This window comes from Coregonus clupeaformis, unplaced genomic scaffold (assembly GCF_020615455.1).
Source record: "Coregonus clupeaformis isolate EN_2021a unplaced genomic scaffold, ASM2061545v1 scaf0046, whole genome shotgun sequence".
Classification (NCBI taxonomy): Eukaryota; Metazoa; Chordata; class Actinopteri; order Salmoniformes; family Salmonidae; genus Coregonus; species Coregonus clupeaformis.
The window spans coordinates 474,001-480,000 of NW_025533501.1; the positions used below are offsets into that span (position 1 = coordinate 474,001).

At 44.1% G+C, this 6,000-nt stretch overlaps 1 protein-coding gene across 1 annotated transcript in view; it reads right to left on the reverse strand.

The window, feature by feature from the left end:
• LOC121556711 (calponin homology domain-containing protein DDB_G0272472-like) overlaps positions 1 to 6,000 on the reverse strand; it is a 376,372-nt gene that overhangs the window by 365,194 nt on the left and 5,178 nt on the right. The gene's annotated exons all lie outside the window — the stretch shown is intronic.

Below are 6,000 nucleotides of genomic sequence, written 5' to 3' on the forward strand. Positions count from 1 at the left end.
ATGGATTTTGTCACCGGCCTACCCAAGTCTGAAGGTAATGATGCTATACTTACCATTGTGGACAGATTCTCTAAATCTGTCCACTATATAGCATTACCAAAATTACCGTCTGCCAGTGAGACAGCGGACCACCTAGTCCAACATGTATTCCGTCCCCATGGAATACCTGTGGACATCGTATCTGATAGAGGCCCACAGTTTACTTCCCGTGTTTGGAAGGTTTTCTGTTCTGCTTTGGGTGCTTCCGTTAGTCTGTCCTCAGGGTTTCATCCCCAGACCAACGGTCAAACAGAAAGAGCCAATCAAAACCTTGAAGCAACCCTTCGTTGTGTGGCTGCTCAACATCCATCATCCTGGGCCAAACATCTGCCTTGGATAGAGTACGCCCACAACTCCCCTCACCACCTCTGCCACCGGCCTTTCACCCTTCGAGGTTACCATGGGTTATCAACCCCCTCTGTTTCCTGCTCAGGAGAAGGAATTGGCTGTTCCTTCGGTTCAGGAGAACCTCCGCCGCTGCCAGAGAGTGTAGTGCGACGCTCGGGGAAGCATTGCTCGGACCACCGACAGGAACAAGACGACAGCGGATAGGAGCAGGACTCCCGCACCTGTGTTTCATCCCCTTTATGTGGGTGTGTCTGGAGTGGATCAGGGGGCGTGCTCAGGATCTGCCTCTCCTGTGCAGCTGCGGGTTGTTTCCAGTGATTCCTGCCTACGCAGCTGCATCCTATTCTCTCATCAACCTGCACTACTAATTCCTGGGCATGGCTCTCCACCGGCGCCAGATTGTTGTTCTTACTAGAGCGGTAACTTGGCTCACCAGTAAAGTTATATTGTCTTAGTCTTCAGCCTGGCTTTTTACTCTCCTTAACCTGTCGTTTGTTTTGTCCTCAGTTCAGACATACCTGCCTGCCTTCGTGCCTGCCTGCCTGCCTGCCTGCCTCAGCCTCTCCTTCCTCCGGAGCCGACTTGCCCACTCTGTTACTTTTCTTCAGTTGTTTTTGGACTAAGACAAATTGTACTGTTATTAAAAATAATTTTTGTTTCCTCCACTCCCTTAGTCGTGTTTGTTTCTCTGAGTGCTGGGTTGAACCATAGCGTAACAAGAGGAGGGAGTGAAAAGATGCCAGGTCCGCAGGGAGTCTAGTTTTCCTCCATTTCCGCTCGGCTGCCTGGAGCCCTGTTCTGTGAGCTCGCAATGAGTCATCAAGCCACGGAGCAGGAGGGGGAGGACCGAGCCGGCCGGGAGGATAGGGGACATAGAGAGTCAAAGGATGCAGAAAGGGAGGAGAGGAGGATTGAGGAGGCAGAATCAGGAGATTGGAGTGAGAAGGATTGAGCAGAGGGAAGAGATGATAGGATGGAAGAGGAGAAAGTAGCGGGAGAGAGAGAGCGAAGGTTGCGACGGCGCATTACCATCTGAGTAGGGGCAGAGTGAGTAGTGTTGGAGGAGAGTGAGAGAGAAAAGGATACAAAGTAGTGGTCGGAGACATGGAGGGGAGTTGCAGTGAGATTAGTAGAAGAACAGCATCTAGTAAAGATGAGGTCAAGCGTATTGCCTGCCTTGTGAGTAGGGGGGGACGGTGAGAGGGTGAGGTCAAAAGAGGAGAGGAGTGGAAAGAAGGAGGCAGAGAGAAATTAGTCAAAGTTAGACGTAGGGAGGTTAAAGTCACTCAGAACTGTGAGGGGTGAGCCATCTTCAGGAAAGGAATTTATCAAGGCGTCAAGCTCATTGATGAACTCTCCAAGGGAACCTGGAGGGCGATAAATGACAAGGATGTTAAGCTTGAATGGGCCAGTGACTGTGACAGCATGGAATTCAAATGAGGAGATAGACAGATGGGTCAGGGGAAAAAGAGAGAATGTCCACTTGGGAGAGATGAGGAGTAGAGAATGTCCACTTGGGAGAGATGAGGATTCCTGTGCCACCACCCCGCTGACCAGATGCTCTTGGGTATGCGAGAACACATGGTCAGACGAGGAGAGAGCAGTAGGAGTAGCAGTGTTTTCAGTGGTAATCCATGTTTCCGTCAGCGCCAAGAAGTCGAGGGACTGGAGGGTAGCATAGGCTGAGATGAACTCTGCCTTTTTGGCAGCAGAACGGCAGTTCCAGAGGCTGCCTGAGACCTGGAACTCCACGTGGGAGTGTTGTATCTGTTATTATTACTATACAACTATTAAGTCGTATCTGTGCTAACCAGACATTTACACAATAACTAAATGACCTATTAAGTTGTATCTGTGCCAACAAGACATTTACAGAATAACAAAAAATGGCATCAAACACACATCTTATAACATACCCCGTCTTAAGCAACAAATGCACAATACCAGAAGCATTCCCCAACTCCCTCATGAAATGAAAATGAAGTTATGTAGGCTATGCTGTATCAAGTGTGTGAATGCACACTTCTGAGGAGGAAGCTCAGGAGAAATACCCCCTAGTCTGGATAGATGAGCCAGGGCATTTTTTTGTAAATCTCAATCTGGCAACCGTCAATCTGCCAACCTTCAATCTGGCTACCGGGGGCATATCTGATCCTGTTCATTTCAGCTGAGCTTTCATGCGACCCTCACAGCTTGTATGGAGAGAGAACAGCCATCTTAGAGTACGTTTGACATCAGGGTTCATGTCTCGTGATGTGTCCCAGCAATGGGAGCTGACTTTCTTTCCTAGTCTCTTTTCCTGGTCTCCTTTCTTTGTCTCCTCATCCAATTGGCAAGGATCCCCCAGAACCTATTTCTCAATAACATACGGTACGTACTCAGAATGTCTGTGAGGCAGACAGCCCTGTGGCTGATTTCTATATACACCTACTTTAATAGACTGTGCAATGACTGGATTATTGATCACATCCTGAACTAGAGGGCACTATCCCACAGCATTATCCAGCTGAGAATATGTGTTTGAATATGTATTCATGCTGACATATAGGCATTTGACTTGTATCTCCATTAAGCTGATGTATTGGCATGCACAGAGACAGAGAGAGGCCGAGAGAGAGAGGGAGGGCGAGAGAGAGAGGGCGAGAGGGGGGCGAGAGAGAGAGAGAGAGAGAGATAGATATATATACATCTCAAGCCATGCATGTTTGGATACTGGACGGGTGCAATCTCCATACAGGGCAGACTGGGAAACAGGCACAACCAACCATGGATGGGGTAGGGGTGGGGTGTGGGGAACTTGACGACAACTTGCGGACAGTGGGTTTAGAACAACAATGGCAAAAACTGTATACAAAAAAGTATAAATATACCACCAAAAGGGCACTTGTGAGTGGGAGGGCAAAGGGCAGGTGCTCAGGCACAGGTAGACCCCTATCTGTGAATGAGGTTTCATTTCCAGTTTTTAGGACTACAAACTGGCGAGCTCTATGGCCACAACCATCTGTGACAATCTAAAGAGAGAAAGATTGCTTTGAGTACAAAACTGTGGATACATTAGAGACCATTAGAGACCATTTTCTCTGGCATGCTCAATTCTCTTAGCATATCTATCAAGTCTAATGCGACAAAATAATTGTGGAGAATCTAAGGCTGGAGACAATTTTTTTTTGAAAGTCTTGGCAAAACTAGAGGTTAGGAATCTGGGCTAATATCCATACAGTTTCTCTCTAGCAAAACACAGAACACAGAATTGGTCTTGACCTGACCCTTAAAAACAATGTGCACACACAAACATTTGATGCTAAAATTATTTTTATTATTTTATAATGCTTGAAGTATTTTATATAGAAATGGATATAGAAAACAAGGGAAAGAATGAGAATGAATTTCAGAAAATATTTGTAAAATTGCAGAGGTCACTTGTTACCAAGGAAAACGTCAGGAACTGAAAAAATACAAAAAGGTATCATTGTTAGAATCATGTAATACTGTGTGTCAAACAAACTTCAGTCATCAGCTTTAACATTCTCTGAGTTGTAACATTCTCCTCTCTTACCTATGCATTATGCCTTATTTTTTCTGCAAACAAGGGTTTTCAAGAATGTAGCAAAGCGATTTTTCCCAGCTGCAAATATAGAGACATCAGAGAGAGAGAGAGAGAGAGAGAGAGAGAGAGAGAGAGAGAGAGAGAGAGAGAGAGAGAGAGAGAGAGAGAGAGAGAGAGAGAGAGAGAGATGTTGATTCAACGTCATCACATAAAAACAAAATTGGGTGGAAAGAAGGGTGATTCAACCAGAAAACTCCACTGATATCAGACAGCTAAATGCATAGTTAGATTCTTTTTTGCCCTTCCGCGTCACTTTCTACACAGAAGACATCCGCTAAACATAGAATCAAGCTGTTTATCTGTCTCTCTGTGACTGACGATAACTTCGGCAGGAAGTTGACTACAAATACAAAGTTGCCAATATCTTTGCAATTCAACAAGCGAAGGATAAAAATATGCTTAAACTGAAAACCGAGATGACTGCATTAGAAAATAAATCCAGTAGGCTGTATAGGCCTATATTTCAATCATATTGAAATCAATTTCATGTTCAGTCAATTTACTTCTATTTGTAGGCTACACTGTCTGTAATTTGTGACATCTTCGGCCATTATAAAAACGATACATCGTTAAAAAACTAGTAAGCTTAAGTTCCATCGCTATCAGGAAACCGGGCCCTGGTCTTTACCTTTGCACTTTGCTGGCTGGTCCTTCTGAGGGTTCAGAGTCTTTGACTCAGTTACAGCAACCATGGAGACATCTGACAAGACAAAGGAAAATGGGGGATGTTAATACCATCAGAGAGAGAGAGAGAGAGAGAGAGAGAGAGAGAGAGAGAGAGAGAGAGAGAGAGAGAGGAGAGAGAGAGAGAGAGAGAGAGAGAGAGAGAGAGTGGAAATAAACATAATCGCTGTTATTTAGAGCCTAGTGTGTCTCAGTTGGTATGGCATGGCGCTTGCAACACCAGGGTTGTGGGTTCGATTCCCACGTGGGGCCAGTATAAAAAGTATGAGAGTGTGTGAGTGAGAGTGTAGCTTTGACTATATACAGACTCAGTGAGCATAGCTTTGCTATTGAGAGAGGCCGCCGTAGGCACTGCCCACAAAATGAGGTGGAATCCCTCAGATTACACAGACCCACAAAGAATTTTGAACTATTTGCCCATCGTTACAACACTGTATATAGACGTAATATGACATTTGAAATGTCTTTATTCTTTTGGAACTTCTGAGTGTAATGTTTACTGTTAATATTTATTGTTTATTTCTCTTTTGTTTACTACCTACTTCACTTGCTTTGACAATGTTAACATACGTTTCCCATGCCAATAAAGCCCTTAAATTGAAATTGAATTGAGAGAGAGAGAGAGAGAGAGAGCACATTTACACCCTCCACACTCTAATTGACAAACAAGTCAACCAAAACAAAGGCAAAATCTACTCGTGCTTTGTAGACTTCAAGAAAGCATTTGATTCAATTTTGAACTGAGGTATTTTATTACAAACGAATAGTAAGTGGTATTGGAGGGAAAACATATGATGTTATTAAATCAATGTACACTAAAAACAACTTAAAATCGGCAACAAGCCGAGACTTCTTCTCTCAGGGACGTGGAGTGAAACAGGGCAGCCCAATAAGTGCAACACTATTTAACCTCTATGAATTGGCAAAAACATTAGAAGAATCGACAGAACCTGGTCTCACCCTACACAACACTGAAATCAAGTGTCTGCTGTACGCAGATGACCTGGTGCAACTGTCTCCCACTTAGGAGGGGTTAGAGCAGCATCTAGATCATCTGCACAGGTTCTGTCAGACCTGGGCTCTGACCTTTAATCTAAAAAAATAATGAATATAATGATATTCCAAAAAAGGTAAGGAAATCAGGATGACAAATATAAATTCTACGTAAATTACAAAATTACACGTATCTAGGACTAAATATCAGCAACACAGGTAGCTTTCACATGGCTGTGAATGAGCTGAGAGACAAAGCAAGAAGAGCCATTAAAAGGAATATTAAAATCGAAATTACAATTAGAATCTGGCTCAATCAGTTATAGAAC